Consider the following 17,205-nt stretch of genomic DNA (forward strand, 5'->3'; position numbering starts at 1 on the left):
TCATCGAAGATTCCAGAGTAATGCCCCGTGCTTTCCAGAAAGATCTGCACAATTCGCGTCACACATGCAGTCATATTACACAAGCTTCGGTGACAGCAAAACCATCGAGAGCATTTGAAAAAATTCCAATACATGCGGGCGCGTCCCGCGCTGAGCGATAACATTTGTTAGGCGTGAAAACGCTGAACCGTGAAAGATAAACAAGTCCACGTATCGATGCCCCTTCTAAAAAAGCTTCGTCCTGATGCTACAAACAGGAGAGCGAAACAAAAAAGGACACTTAATAAACAAAAGTAACAAAACAACAAAGAAACAGTCTAATGTAAAGTAGTCCAAAAGGAGAATGTCAAAATGTAAACTGTCCAAAGTCCCAAAGTCCGTTAGCGCTGGCAGAACGGCTTAGGTCGCACAACATGGGACTATTTCAGGTCGTGAGCGACGCCGCTGTGATAGCGAAACTACCTCTGAGACGACCTCATAGTCGAGCGCCAATCCGTCGGAAGACCTTGTAGGGTCCGAAAAAGTGACGTAAAAGATTGTCGCTAAGTATTCGTCGGGCTATTGGGATCCAAAACCTAAACACGGTCGCCGGGCTTGTACTCGACGTAGCGTGGTCGAAGGATGTAGTGTCGGCTGGCATTCCTGTGTTCATGATCTGCCGGCGGGCGAGGTATCGGGCCTCTTCGATGCCCTTGAAATAGGTGGTGACGCAAGATTCTCTTCGTTTGTGACGTGCGTCAGCATGGCGTCGAGACTTTTTGTCGGGTTCATGCCGTAAACCAGCTTGAATGGCGTGATCAGATGTTGTTTCTTGCTCCGCCATGTTGTAAGCGAAGGTTACGTATGGCAGCACGGCCTCCGAGGTCTTGGGTTCGATGTCAACCTACATGGCAAAGATGTCGGCGAGGGTCCTATTCAGGCGCCGCGTAAGACCATTCGTTTGCGGGTGGTAAGTAGTTCAAGCAGTTCTCCTTCTGTGGCTTGTCTGGCTGTATTGCAGAGTGGATTGGGTGAGCTCCGCTGTAACATCCGTTTCTCTGTCGGTGATGAGAACTTCTGGGGCGTGATTGGCTTGTCTGGCTGTATTGCAGAGTGGATTGGGTGAGCTCCACTGTAAAATACGTTTCTCTGTCGGTGATGAGAACTTCTGGGGCGTAAAGTCCAGCAGGATGTTTGTTATCCACGAAGAATTTCGCCACTTCGACTGCATTATCTTTCGGTAGAGCTTTTGTTTCAATGAAGCGGGTGAGGTAGCCCGGCGCGACGACGATCTACGTATTTCCGGATGTTGACGTCGGAGAGGGTCCCAACCAATTCATCCCGATCTGCTGAAATGATCGGCAAGGAGGCAAGGTTGGCGATAGTAATCCCGCTGGCCTTGTCGGTGGTGATTTGCGCCACTGACCGTCTCGGAATGTCTTGACGTAACGGGCGACGCCGGCTGTCAGGCGCGGCTAGTAATACCTTTCCTGTATTGTCAATAGCGTCCGGGAGAATCCCAGGTCCCCAGCGGTCAGGTCGTCATGTAGGGCATGCATTATATTTGGATGGAGTTCTGAGGGAACAAGAAGGTAGTTGGCGCGGACGCCTGAGAAGTTATTCTTTGTGAGCAGGTTGTTTTCAAGCGACAACGAAGACAATCCTCGCCTAATTACGCTAGGAACAATACGGAAAATATCCCATGTTGTGAAGGTCTACACTCGGTTCTTATACCATGTTCTGGCGGCATCTTCTAAGGCGAAGTATACATGCCGCAGTTTGTCGTCGGAGTCCTATTTGTTGAAAGTCGAGATTCGTTCGTAGGTCTGCAGCCAGGTTTCTGGGTCATCAGACGATGATCCATGGAAGGTTGGTGGACTCTGAGGTTGTTGCAGAAGAATCGGGGACGATGGGGCATCCATTGGAGTTGCTGACTTGGGCTTGATCCCTCTGGTCTTATCGGGGAGAAGTACGTATTCCGGTAGCAGTCCTTCCTGCCGACGGCTTGCTCGCTGGTCCTTGGCGGCATTCGTGTTGTACTCGGCTTTCGAGCTTGAATTGTCACTTTGCAGGGGCGTTCGGTACATGAACGTGCCCCACTCTTCCACTAGGTGTCACGTACTAGTGATGTTGAAGAAAGCAGCAAAGCTGTGAATGACGAAACTAGCGTTCTATTGGACGAGCCTGCGCCCTCAAAAACAGGCTACACTCAAATAATGGCGATTGCGGCGAGTGCCGTCGGCGATCGTCCAAATTGCGATCTACCGGTCAAGCGCACGGGCTTTTACACAAGAGTCATCCAATGTTCCAGAGTAATCGGTGGTGCCCGCGTGTCTTCAAGAAAGTTCTACAGAATTCGCATTACACATGGAATCACAGTACACAAGTTTGGGTGAAATTTCCGATACACGCGGCCGCGTCCCGCACTGAGCGATAACATTTGCTAGACGGTGAAAAGCGCTCACCCTTAAAAGATAAACAAGTCCACGTGTCAATAATAATAATGATATCGGGTTCCGCGCGTCATGTATGTCTTATTTATTTGTTCTTTACGTCCATATCGGCAGAATTTCTTTGAAGCCATTTTTCCATTATAGACAACATGAACTGGTGTTTTACAAGAGATTATTTTGTAAATCTCCTCCATTACGTGTCACGTTGTAGTGAGAAAAAAATCAGGCCATAGCAAAACGGCAATTTGAAAATTTAGGGGGTAATTAGGCGCAATGGTACCTAGAAAAATCAGACACTCGACGCAAAGCGATAGCAGCGAGCGCAATAGCGAGTGATATGAATTTTATCCTCGGGTCAACGCTTTGGCTATTTATTTGGATAGCAATTATATGGATGCTCCAGGCGGATTTCTGCCGTCAGCGTCACCGTAGCCGTCACCGTGAGGTTTTGGATAAATTTCAAGGGTCATTAAAGTGTCGCCGCACGTCGTATTATGTATGTGCGATTGAAATCGTGAAGGCTGTTTCACATGGCGCGATGGGGCAAAAAAATCGTTCTGAAGCGCACGTCGCAAAGCGATTTTCACTGGCAGCTTTCACATGCGTTTGCGGCAGCGCGATTTCCGTCGCAGTGAAAGTGCGTGCCCGCGCTGGCCTCATCAAATCGATCTGTCACGTTTGCAGTCTGCGCGTAGGGCCAGAAGTTCCGGACGCGCTGTGGTTGCGACGTTTCGTTCGGGTTGAAGCTGTGGGGAGCACACGCGCCTATCTTCCCCCGCGCCGTCGCGTCGAGAGCCGGCATAGACGGGGGAGAGGCACACTATGCCCTCTCCCGATTCTCCCTTGCTCTCGCGACGCGCACGCGCCCTTCCTCCCCGACTCGCGGGCAGGCAGCTGACGGGCGAGGAGGACACTCCCCTCGCCCAGCTAAAAAGGTACAAAACAGCGCGACCGAAGGAGACCCGCGCTCTCTGAGGCCGGACCCATAACCTGCCGGACTGGAGTACCTGCTGCTACCCGTGAGTGACCACGTTGCCTGACTATCCCGGGCAACGAGGCCAGCCTATTTATTACTATTACGGAGAGGACGTCCCTCTGCGAGTGTTCGCTATTGCTAATAGCAATAAACGTTGTTACCGTTGACACCGCTGGTTGCCTTATTCGTCCGAACCCGGCGTAGCCGCGATTCCCGCGCTACGGGTTGGGAGTACCACGAAGCGACTGCGTGGGGCTAGATCCGGAGCTCGCCTTCAGCCCTAGCCGCACGCAGAGTGGAACCCCCACAAAGCGAGAAATGCAAGAAGGTCAATTCCATCGCTACTGCTGCCGCGAATCCTCACTGCAGCACTTTGACAGCGAGTTCCGCGCCCACTGAGCGAGATGTGTTCATGTTTACTTGTGCGCGCGTTACACCGTGCTTGTTAACTCAGTTAAAACACGTGGACGGGCCAGTTGGTTTGAATCCATGAGATAATGTCAGCTCGACTGAACGAGGACGTAGAAGGAAACAGACACACATAGATAGTTTCTGTTTCTATTTCTTTCTACGTTCTAGTTCAGTCACGCTTACACATTATTTATTGTTAATTTATTTAGCGAATGTTTAAAAGCTCATACTACCAATAAAACTGCTACGCTTACTTCATGTAGCTATGTACTAATATTCTTTCACCATCGATGCTTCGCTTCCTGGCGAAACTGATACTTTATTCATGACACATCGCTCGTCCCAAGGTAACTGCAGCTGTTGCACTAAGTTCAAGAGTGTTCAACAATATTCGCCACGCGCATGCAGCCTGATTTCCAAGGGTGCTTGTACGGGCTTGTGTGCACACCTTTGGTTAGCACCAGGGCGATCTGCATGGCTAGTAAGAGAAGTGACTGGAGAAAATCTTTGTTGTGCACATAAGCCGACCTCAGATAAGAGGATATCGCAAAGCAGCGAGTACAGATAAGCGACACGTGTTCGGAATTTTGCTTGAACGCAATGACATACAAAATCTGTGTTAAATATTGCACTTCTTTATCGCACATTGTCAATGAAGAGGCACTTACCACTCACCGGACTTGTAAATTGCATGCACTTCAATATTCTTTCTAGTTTTCTTTTTATTTGCGGAGAGTGATAATCTGTGTGGCTTTGAATATAGCTTTTCAACAATGGTCTGCGCACGGGATGAAGAGCATGAAAAAAGGTACAAGCATGAGTGTTCAGGTCCTTTTAATTATTCATTGACACAGCGCCCCGTGTCGCACGCTCAAGAGAGGGGAATGTTGTAAACAACACCTATTGCACAAACAGCAATGCGGCTCCTGTGTTTAGTTCTGCAGGTGTTGCCTGTTCCTTTCAATCGCATTTAACCTACCTGCAAAAGAGCGACATCTTATCTACGATTAAAAATACGACGTCTACGCCAATCGGCCACCCAGCTTTCTTGATATTATAGGACAATGTGTGGTTCTGAGATACCCGTGACTCTTTTCAGGGTGTGGTAGATTTCGATTTTTTTACTTCACTAATAGATCTTCGCGCTGCTAGACAAAGACGCAATCTGATTGGAGAAGGTGCCTTCGCTATAATATTGCCGATAACACTCGAGAGACTTCTGATACATGAACAAATGTTTAGCGTTGAGCGATAACATTGTACCGATAGTTTGCTAAAAAATGACCATACAAAAACGTAGACAATGCACACGCGTAAATATATTTATGTGGTTCTGTCACGAACCGCCCGGGTTCGTGTACGAGGGAGGGCTCGAGGCACCCTCCGTTACACAGACGCTCCTCAGCGTGGTGGTGATGAACGATGACTGACCGCCAAGCAACTGTGCTCGTCGGTGTTTATTTGGTGCGGTGACCAATGTTGCCCACCGAGCCTGGCAGGCCACCGAGCCTGGCGGGCGAACGAAGATTATGCCCGAGGGGGCGTAACGTGCTTGTTACACCCCCTTACCCCCAGTTTGTTTGTTAAATAAAAGAAATAAACGTCCATGTTCAGACCATAAGGCTCTGCCACTGTCCCAGCCAAGTCGACGGTGCCTGCTACCCAGGCGAGTAACGGCCGGGTGACATCCGCCGTCGAGTACTCCGCCTGGGCACCGGTGTTGACGGGCCGAGTGTGCCAACGCCGGGTGCTGACTGAGCCAGCCTTGCTCCGTCCGGAGAGTCCGCAGTGGTCAGCCTTGTGAGTGATGCCGGACTTGACACCGGCCCAACGGGCGCCGCAGCACTGACAATGCTTGCCCTCTGCGAGGTGGGCGGTGCTGCGCTTGAAGCGACTGGTGTTGCCACTAGTCCTCCTGCGAGCTGGAACTCTGAACTGACAGTCTACGGTGCTGGCCAGGTCCCGAGGCGAGGCCTAACATGGTCGGCGTCTCTGTGCTACGTGGCCCCGCCTGGCATTGCGGACGAGCATCGATGAGGTGCTGGCAGGAGCCACCACCTGTCCGCCGGACTAGGGTGGGCCAGGACGGAAGTTCCTGGCGAAACTTGGAGCTCCTTACCACGGTAAAGGCACCCTCCGTCAGCAGCCAGCTTCTGCTTCAGCTGCTTCAGGAACACTGTGGATCAGAAGCCTGGGTGCAAGACGTCCAAAGGTGCCTTGGCCATCCGACCCAGCAGGAGGTCACAGGGGGCACGGCCAGTGACATCGTGGGGCGTGGTCCGGTACTGGAACAGTAACCGGGCAATCTGCGTCCGTAAATCCCCCGTCTGGCTCTTTTTGAGCTTGTCCTTGACGGTTTGCACTATCCGCTCGGTTTCACCGCTTGAAGCAGGATGGTACGGCGGAACCATCATCCGGCTCATTCCATTGTTCGTCAGCCAGGCCAGGTACCCTGTGCTGGTGAAAGCAGGACCATTGTTGGACACGATGACGTCTGGCAACTCCTGGGCGGCGAAGACCTGTCGTAGCGCTTCAATGATCGCGCTTGCTGATGAAGTGGTGACAAGTAGAGCGTCCACCCACTTCGAAGAGGCGTCCACCACCACCAGGAAGTAACGGCCCTTGAAGGGCACCCAAAATCCACATGTAGGCGGGACCAAGGTGTCTGTGGGAACGGCCAGGGGGTGATTTCCAAACGACGTGAGGCCCGCTGATGCTCCTCGCACATTTGGTAGCTCTGCACCATGTGAGCGATGTACTGGTCCAAGCCAGGCCACCAAACATGGGACAAGGCTACTATCTTGGTCTTTTCGACGCCAGGATGACCCCCGTGCAGCAACTGGGGGACTCTGGACCGGAGACTGCGGTATCACCACGCTGGTACCCACAGTAGGCAGCCTGCTGCAAGCTCAGCTCCGCGGCCATGTGGCTAAAGGCCTGCTGAACCAATTCCTCCCCTGAGGATACGCCAAACAGTAAACGCGTGTACTGGAAGAGCGCCAAAGTTGTAGATATTGTGACAAGCTTCCGGGAGGCATCCTGGAGCACCAGCTGCTGGTAAGCATCTCTGAGGTCAAGATTTGTAGACTTCTATCCACTGGACAACGCTGATCAGAGATCTTCAATCCGGGACAGCGGGTACCTCTCGACGGTAGCGACGGCGTTGATGGTAACCTTGAAATCCCCGCAGATCCTGAAACTGCTGTCTCGCTCGAGGACTGGTGCGATGGGAGCGGCCCATTCAGACGTCTTGACGAGCACCAGGATGCCCACTCGCTGTGCGCGTTGCAGCTTCTGGGTGAACCCGTCCTTCAGGGCGAATAGCATTGGGCGAGGCTTGAAAAAACGTGGCCGGGCTATCTTAACTACATAGATGCCAGCCGTCGTGCCGGCAAATGTGCCCACCATTGGTTGGAACCGGGACTTCAACTCGGTCAGGAGGCTGGGGACGTCTTTCACCGCGTAGAGGCTGGCTTCCTGGTACTCTGGCAGACGAACGCCCAGTGCATGAATCCAGTTTCGGCCAAGCAGCTTCGGTGACGACCCCTTGGTTAAGTAAAGCGGAAGGGTTGCCTCCGTGTCGCCAAAGCGAACACTGACCTGTGCCTGACCCTGTAGTTGGGATAGATGCCCGGAGTATCTGTGCAGCATCACGCCTGAAGCCTCGACGGACACGCCGGGGAAACTACGCTTGAAGTGTTTCGCGGCCATTACTGACACACTGGCCCCTGTGTCCAGCTCCATGGAAATGCGGTGCCCGCAGATTTCGACGGTCATCATTTACGGCGCCACAGACGTCGGAACAAAGCCTGTGCGCCACATGCCGAAAATCGGCGGGTCCTCGGCCACGACGCGGAGCCTCGCCGCGGAAGAACTTGAGCCTGCTGCCGCACGCCCCGCCGCATACCCTTGCGACGGCTATCCTGGCGGCGGGGTTTGTGGTACCTGGGCTTGAACCAGGCTGCTGCTGTTCGCTGTTCGTCCTCCCCCTTGGGCATACCCGTGCCAGGTGTCCAGTTTTCCCGCACGTAGCATTGTGCTTGAAGCAAATGGCACTTTGAGGGGATGTGGGCGCCACCACAGTGACCGCTGGCACGGCCCTTTGTCACCAACTTGTTGACCGCCGCTTCCGCCGACAGTGAGCCAGTCGCACGGGCAATCTCGCCGGCGTCCTTGGCTTGGCAGCAGCTTCCATTGCGAGCGCTGCCTTCACGGCGTCGTCCAGCGAGGGGTTGGGAAGCTCCAGTAGTCGCGCCTGCAAGGTGGTGTCGTTGATGCCGCAGACGAAATGGTCCTGGAGCAGCGAGTCCAGTTGGTCCCCGAAAACGCAGGCAATCGCTAATCCTCGTAGAGAAGCCACGACCAGCCCGTGGGTCTCTCCAACCCGGCGGCTCTGGTTGTTGAAGCGGAAACGCTCCATTAGTGTGCAGGATGTTGGGTTGAAATGCGAGCGCAGTATGGCGAACAGCTCACCCGGCGTCTTAACATGCGGCGTGGCTGGCTTTGAGAAGGTTGAGCAGGAGACTGAAGGCGCGGGTCCCGCAGCTGGCCAGGAAAATGTCCCGCTGTTTGGCCTCGGGTGTGTCGCTTGCCCGGAAGAACACGTGGACTTTTTCCTCGTAAACTTTCCAGGCGGACCCATCTCCGTCGAACGGTTCGAGCCTTCCGTACAGTGGCATGGCGCCAGCAACGGTAGGCGGTGTTTAGCCGCTCGCGGCGGCGTGGGACGATCCGTGGGTACGCGCCGCCAGTGTCACGATCCGCCCGGGTTCGTGAACGAGCGAGGGCTCGAGGCACCCTCCGTTAGACAAACGCTCAGCAGCGTGGTTGTGATGAACTTTTACTAACCGCCGAGCAGCTGTGCTCGTCAGTGTTTATTGGGTGTGGTGAGAAATGTTGCCTACCGAGCCTGGCGGGCCAACGAAGATTTTGCCCGAGAGGGCGTTAAATGCATGTTACAGATTCTTCCTTAACGACGGTCCTAAGTGTTGGTATAATTTATGAGGAAATACCATTTTGTTCTGACAGCATCGTTTATACAGAAACTTCTTTGCGGTCTCTCTATCCTGCAGCTCTGGAGAAAGCGGCAAAGCTTCTGCTTCACCTGGTTTCAAGGAAGTATCCGATGTCACCAAGGCGCCAGCCCCACCTGTATTCAAGAAGTCAGCAGATGAATCCAAGTCCAGGTGATCAGTGTCGTTCATGATGCATACGTCAACTTCTGTGTATTTGGATTATTGGGCGACGAACATTCCTAGATAAATATTCAGGAGGAGATCACAGATCTTAAACTTGTATGGTCAACTCCTGCCTGCTAAAGGAAGGTGTAGTAAATATAACGACCAGAAAAGAAAGAAATAGAAATTTAGAGTGGACAGGAGTGTTCGTAGTGCCTATAGTAAGAAGAAATGTAGACGAGATGGACGCCAGTTCCACAGAAATGCTTTACGTCTACTGTGTCCTTTAACTAGGAACGCTACAATATTTTGGCGCAGCCGACAACTGACTCTAATATGCGGGTGACATTTTTCCTGGAGGAGACCTCCGCAGAGAAGATCATCTTTTCGAGATACCAAGCTCAAGACGAACCAGCGGTGGAACTACCTCGCGAACTTAACTCGGCAGAACTCGTGAACCTGGTTTTAGAGAAGGCTTCCATAGACATTGCTGAACTACGTCGGAAGGGTGCGGTGAACGTGAACTTGCGTCTGGCGATCTTCGACGAATTAGTTCTTCAACCGATGCGTCGAAAGGACTCTGGATCACGGTCTTCGACAGAAGAGGTGAGCCTCGTTTTGAAAGCTCTTCAGCTACAACAAGAACAGATGGCGCAACAAAACGAACTGGTGACGTCACTTATAAGCTCTCTAAACGCTGAGAAGCCGGCGACTAATTTTGTAGAACCGGATGCGTTCGACGGCATGTCTTCAAGCCCAGAAAGTTGGCTTGAATTTTATGAATATGTCGCTGGGGAGAACAAATGGCACTCTAATGAGGACAAGATTACGAACATGCGCAGTTATTTAAGAGGTGTTGCACGGAAGTGGTACGGTCTGCACATTATTGAAGATGTTGGCAACTCTTGGAACCAGTGGAAGGAAAAATTCTTGAAGACATTCCGAAGCAACCCAGTGCAAAGATGGGACGCCGCGCTTAATTTCAAATTTAAGCAGGGCTCCCCTGTCGAGTATTTCTTTGAAAAACACCACCTTTTAACGCTGGCCGAGCCTATGCTTACTCCTTCTGCCATAGTAGCTCTAATAATGCACGGATGGCCCACGGAAGTCCTGAAGCTAGTGCAAGCACGATCACCTAAAACTATAGACGGGCTCCTGGAGTGCCTTCGCGACATACCATCTTCTTCAGAAGAAAATATAACCGCTGGCTCAAGCAGTCGCTTCAGACGGACCGGCGCGGATTGGTCAAGCCGTAATCCGCGAGAACCGAGCCACCTTGCAGGCAGTACAGAGAACTTGGGTTGGCGTGCTCCCAGAGGTCGAGTGAATAACGTCGACAACGACCCTGTCCCCCTACTTTCAGGCGCTCAAGAGTCTCCGACGACCAAAAACTAATAAACAAGGGCGATCAGTCCGACCCGATGACCACAACTGAGACTGTTTATTTAACTTGCTCTAGCCTACTTCACATTCCTGTCAAAGTGGGAAATAGACATGATGGCTTTGGTTGACAGCGGTGCTTCTGTGTCTATAATAAATGCCAAGCCGGTAGATTCAAGTCACCTGCATAGTGGAAGAGTACTACGGGTGCAAGGGTACGATGGAAAAGTGACAATGCATAATCAGTGGGCCTCAGTAAACATCGAGTTCCAAGGTCATGAAATAGAGAGTGAAGTACTGGTGATAACGGGGGTGACGTACGACTTTCTGCTATCCAGACCAGATATAAAGAAACTAAAAATCAAAATATACTGGGACGATGCAGTTTTAGTGGAAGGACTATCAAGGGAAGAGACACAGCAAGATATAAAAGATAACTTGCGAATTGTCAAGCGCGCGGAGGATATTGCAACGACCTACCGTGAACTGGTATGCATAGGAAGCTATCCACAAGCGATGAAGTCGCACAAGGTGCCTTTCGAACTAACTGACAAGACCGTCATCCGAAAATCACCTTATTACATGTCAAGAGAACGCAAGATATGGTTGAAGGAAGAATTGCAGGAGATGCTAGACGCCGATATAATCCGGCCTTTGGTGTCACCCTTCGCTTCTCCCATAACTATTGCGCCGAAGGAAGATGAAACTTTCAGACTGTGCACAAATTACAGGGTTCTCAATCGCCAGACAGAACATATACCCTTTCCCATGCCGAAGATAGACACGATTATAGATGAGACAGGTGGTTGCCGGAGTTTTTCACGCATTGACTTGTGCAAAGGTTTTTGGCAGATCCCGCTAAACGAAAAAACGAAAATGTACACTGCTTTTATCACGCCCTTCGATCTGTACGAGTATAACCGGCTTCCTTTCGGCTGGAAAAACTCGCCAGCATGGTTCCAGAAGATTATGAAAGAAGCCCTGAAGCCTTTCCTAGGTGTCTTTTGTAACGTGTACATAGACGATATTATCGTCTTCTCTAAAACAGAGGCTGAAGATCAGGAACACCTTTCTCAGGTATTAAATGCCTTGAGCTTGGCACAACTCAAGGTTAATTTTAAGAAAAGTGCATTCTTTCAAAGAAAAGTTGTGTTTCTTGGAAGAGTATTTGATGGGACTACCAAAAGCACGAAACAAGAATCCGTCGAGAGAATATCCTAACTGGTGAAACCATATGACGTCCACTCATTGCGTGTGTTTTTGGGATTAGCAGGACATTTCAGACCTTTCATAAGAGACTTTGCTATAAAAACAAGATGCCTCACGCGCCTAACGCAGAAAGAAGTTCCATTTGAGTGGGATGTGGGATGTGAGAGAGTCTACCGTGATCTGGTGCACAGAATCTCTGCTGACCCTATTCTACGCATACCAGATTTCACTTTACCCTTTGAACTGAATACCGACGCCTCACATTATGGAACAGGTGCTGTCTTGTACCAGAAACGTCCAGAAGCATCCGGCCGAGAAAAGCGACATGTAGAAGACTACTACAGCTACACCCTCAAGCCACCTGAAGTCAACAACACCACTACTGAAAAGGAAGCTCTTGCTGTCCTTAAAGCAATTCAGTACTTCCGTACGTACCTAGAAGGTGAGAAGTTTACTTTTCTCATTGATCACCAGGCACTCACTCATCTCTTGAATATGACCCAACCTAAGGGACGTATCGCCAGATGGGTGAACTACTTGCAGCAGTTTGATTTCACCACCTCCCACAGACCTGGACCCATTTTGACTGATGCAGATGCATTGTCTAGACTGATGATACAGGCCAACAAAGAACAATCGGAAGAAATCAATGAAGTAAAATTGTGGGAAGGCACTGAACAATTAATTTTTATGGCAGGTCGCTATCAAGTCCGGCCAACGCTGGCTCCCAGGGTGCTTTATTTGTACCATGATAGCCCAGAATCTGGAGGACACGACGGAATCTGGCGCACCTACAACAAACTACTCAAGAGATTTACGTTGCCTCACATGAAAGAAGATGTCAATCAATACGTTCGTTCATGCCACATTTATCAAGTCAACAAAGTGAAATATAAGCAGCCTACGGACGCCATGATAATACCTTGCCACTCGAACGTGTCTTTTAAAGTTATACACCTGGATTTTGCCGAGCTAAATAAGAAACGAGAAGGAGTCCGAAAAACGCAAGCTTTTCTTCTGGCCATAGATGAGTGCACCAGGATGGTCGCGGCACGGGCAGGAAAAGAAGATGCGAATAGTGCCATCGCCCTCCTCCAACGGGATATGTTTAGGACAAGCAGGAAGATCGTATGTGACAACGGTCCAGCGTTCAAGAGTGAAAAACTAGCAAGATGGTCTCGAGACCACAATATATCAATCATATTCTGTGCGCCATACCATCCCGCGGCGAATAGGCTTGCAGAGCGTGCTATACGAGATGTGAAATAATACATCAGGATGTACGATAGTTTCCCTGGTGGATGGAAATGCTCTTTAGAAGCAGCTGTAAGACATCATAATCGCTCCTACACCAGTGGCTTGGGATGCAGCCCGCAGTTCGCTTCTTCAGGAGAGACCCCTATTCTTCAAGCGGACCGTGAACTGGGGCTGTTAGAAAATCTCAAGATCTTCGAGGAGAGGAAACAAAAATCACAGGAGGAGAGGTACCGTAAACGAATGAAACAAAAAAATTTACAAGAGACATTGCTCAGATATCCCAGACATTCAAGTCACCGACCTCATTCTAGATAGGAAAGGAGTAAGAGAATCCAGTGCCAAATTTTGTGGTCCTTACTCTGTGACAAAGACAGCCACTCAGAAAGGAATATTGAAGACTGTGTGGTACATTGGTGAACGGGGCTCAGTTGAATTTGCTTCGATTGGAAACGTTTTCAAGTATTACCCCGGGAGGGGTTAGCGAAAGAAACCTGGAAGGGTGAAGCGGTATGAGCCTTCGAATAGAAGATGAAGAAGCGCGGGAACCGGGGGGACAGAGCAAGAGAAGAGAGAAGTGAGAAATAAATGTAGACGAGATGGACGCCAGTTCCACAGCAATGCTTTACGTCTACTGTGTCCTTTAACTAGGAACGCTACAATTAATCTTATTTTCTTAAAATTACGCAATGGAAGCACGCGAGAACCACCTGCGCAAATATGTTAATGGCCAAGGGACACGAAGTGAGACGATAATTATCGCTCGTCATCATCTTGTCAGTGATGGTGCTCTTCAAATCTTTTTGCATGACCATGTGATGTTCCTGCTCTTCTATTATTGTAAACAGTGAGGTCGTTCCTTTTCATTTGGGGTGGGCGTCTAACCATGGCCTGCTTTCTAAGCTTCTGATTGACGGGGTTGTTATAATTTGGGGGCGGGGCATCTAACGCTGACTTGTTTCCCGACCTTGAGATGGAAAGGGTTGTTCCATTTCTTTTTGGTTTAGCATCTAACTGTGGCTTACTTTCGCAATTTGTGAAGGACGGAGTTCTCTTAATTCTTTTTAGGAGACCATATAATGCTGATGTGCCGGATCCATGGCCACACCACAGCATCCGAGACACTTTCTCCTATCTTTCACCACCGCTCGAATGTTATCGCGCTACGTGCGGGGAAAGGAAGATGGTGCGAGTATGCGATACCGAGCTACCGAGGTTCCACGATGCCGAAAATAATGTCAGCTGTGTTGTTCGTCAAAGAGGTATTACTCGCTTCTTTCAGCCTTATCCAGCCACGCACGCGTACCTCACGACATTGGCTACTTGGACTTGTAGCAAGCGCGATGGCAACAGCTCAAGGCACCGACTTTCCGACACTCTCCGTCGTCGACGTTAAACTGCCTCCGTGGTGGACGGCGGATCCCGAATTGTTTTATCTATGTTGAATCATAATTCTCAGCACTGCGTATCGCGACAGACCTCAGGAATTACCATTACGTGGCGAGCAGTCTGGCCCCATGAATTGCTAGCGAAATTCGGGACCTGCTGCTTTCCCCGCCAGCAGACAACGATTACGCCACTCTGAAGGCAGCGCTCATTCCAAGGGTCACGGTCCCCGAGAACTAACGGCTGCAGCCGCTGTCTCAGGAATCCCACCTCGGTGACCACACGACCAGCCAGCTGTTGCGTCATATTCAGCAACTAGTGCGCAACACAGTGGAGGGTCTCGATAGCACATTGCTGGTGAAATATTTTGATATAGAATTCCCCCGAACATTAGAGTGGTTATTGCTCCCTGTAATAAAATATACCTATCCAAACCGACCGAGCTGGCCGACAAGATCATGGTCGCAGCTACCACATCTGTCGCAGCCCTCACAAGCGAACCATCTCAATCCAAGCGGGTTCCAGAATTGAAGCACAATATCTCGCGCCTATCGGAGCGCGTGGCCACCCTTCAGACTGCGTCAGACTCAATGTGTCAGAACACTCGGCAGCCGCCTAACAAGCACCAAAAGCTGTGCTCATGATCCGCAAGTTCGGGGATGCTGCATGCAAATGTTTACCGCCTTACGAGTTCTTGGGAAACGCCCCTGGCAAGCGCTGAGAGCGACCAGTGCCCCTTTCACACCACAACGTCGGTCATCCGTTTTCTTCCTAACCGACCGCTACAGCAGCTCCTCGTCGACACAGCTGCCAAGTAAGCGTCGTCCCAGCCTCGCCCACGGAACGAAAGCGCCCGAACACGTCGCCTCTGGTTCAACGTCGAACACGTCGAATCATTGCCTCGTACCAAAACCGCTTCCTAGGTGTTGATTTAATCGTGCAAAGAACACTTTGCTGGGTTTTCATAGTCGCCGACGTGAAATTCGCTATCCTCGATATATCGTTATCCTCGATGTATCGGGCCTGGCAACCAGGGTCCTAAAGAATGGCAACCATGTTGTGTTAGCCTGTCAGCCGGGAGGCTCATATAAAGGCGCAAACGCCCAAAACGGTCATTGCTACTCTTCAACTCAAGCTCGACAGTTGTATGCGTCGGCATGCTATCTTCATCGGCACATGGTGTCAGAAGTTTCTTATCACGCCCATTCCCGCTTCGACTAAGCCAGTGCCATGGGAGGACTTCCGCCCCCTGATCCCCTAGTGCTTTCCGAGGCAGCGGCCGAAAACTGGAAGAAATTGAGCGAGAATGGACCTGTACATCAAGGCAACTTCATCTACGAGTGAACGCTCTAGCGCTAGAAGGGTGCAGTCTTCCTCCACGTAGCAGGTCAGGAAGCAATCGATATATTTAACATTTTCAAACTGTCACCCGAGGAGCGTGAGGACTATAGCGTTATTGTGAAGAAGTTTGAAGAATATTGCATGCTGAAGCGAAACAAGACCTATGAGCGCTACATCTTCAGAACTCGGCATCAGCAAGGCGTGGAGCCGTTCGAACAGTTCCTACGCGATCTCCAGCTGAAAGCTCAGAGCTGTAATTTCGGAGACTTGAAGAAATCAATGGTTCGAGACCAGCTGGTGTGCGGAACGGCAGAAAAGGAGCTCCGGACCCGGCTTCTACGAGAGAACGATCTCACCCTGGATAAGGCAATAGAACACTGCAAAGCGGCAAAGTTAGCTGCTAGCTAAAACCAAGCGTGGGAAAAGGCGATGTCAAGTTAAATGCCGTGCGAAAAAAAGCAAGCCCAGCAGGAAGGCGCAGCAAGAAAATATATATTCGCGAGCGCCTCTACTGCAACCAAAGTAAGGAGCCAAGAAAATGCCCAGCGTGCGCATTAACGTGCGGCATATGTCAGAAAAAAAAACCACTTCGCAGTGTGCTGCAGAACAAAGAAAAGCATTCAAGAAGTTCACTGTCCACCGCAGACTGAAGCGGAAAAAGACGACGAAGCTTACCCCCGTCTTTCGTACGGACCATGTATGAGCGAGGGGCGACGGCTTTTTCTACGACGGCCTTCGTGTTCCACCCGGCCTTGTCCAGCAGCCTAACGGTATCAAGCTTGGTGTAAGATGCTTTCCTTCGCTCACCTTGAGAAAAAGGGCGTGAGGAAGCAAGCTGGCTTGTGCCCCTGTGTCAACTTTCATGCGTATGGAACGATTAGACAGTGTTGTCGTGATTGTCCAGTCTTGGTGCCTCGTAAAATCGTTTATGCTCACGGACAATATCTGGAATTCGTCGTCTGCGTGGGTAAGCCCCCTTGTCATCGTCCGAGAAAAATACGGCCGTTTGCGTGTTTCCATCGACCCCAGGCAAGTAAACGGGTGCGCGAAGCGCGATCATTATTAGCTGCCGGCCTGAAAAGAAATCGAGTGCGAGCTTGGAAATGCAAACGTATTCGGCAAATTAAATGCTAACTCTGGTTTTCATCAAATCCCCTTGGATGAAAAAACTTCAAGAATCTGCACTTTTGCCACGCCGTTCGGAAAGTACCGCTTTTTAAGGCTGCCCTTCGGTATATGCACCGGGAGCGAAGTGTTCCAGAAAGCGAGGGGCAACATTTTTGATGGCCTAGACGTTACCCGCCTCTACATTGACGGCATACTAGTGTGGGGCGCAACGCAATAGGAACATGACAAGCGCCTACGAGCGGCACTACTGGCAGCAAAATTGGCAGGATTAACGCTCAACCGTGAAAAGTGTGTCTTCGGCACGGACGAAGTAAAGTTCTTAGGCGACGTCATCTTGGCAGACCGAAAGTTATTTGTGTAGTAGAATGGCCACCCCCAACGTCGAAACAAGGTGTTGAGAAACTACTTGGCGCAGTAAACTGCTTTGGAAAGTTTATTCCAAACCTGTCTGAGAAGAGCAAGAATCTGCGAGCCCTATTAAAACACAATTGCATGCTCGAATGGTAGGGTG

This window comes from Dermacentor andersoni, chromosome 3 (genome assembly GCF_023375885.2).
Source record: "Dermacentor andersoni chromosome 3, qqDerAnde1_hic_scaffold, whole genome shotgun sequence".
Lineage (NCBI taxonomy): Eukaryota > Metazoa > Arthropoda > Arachnida > Ixodida > Ixodidae > Dermacentor > Dermacentor andersoni.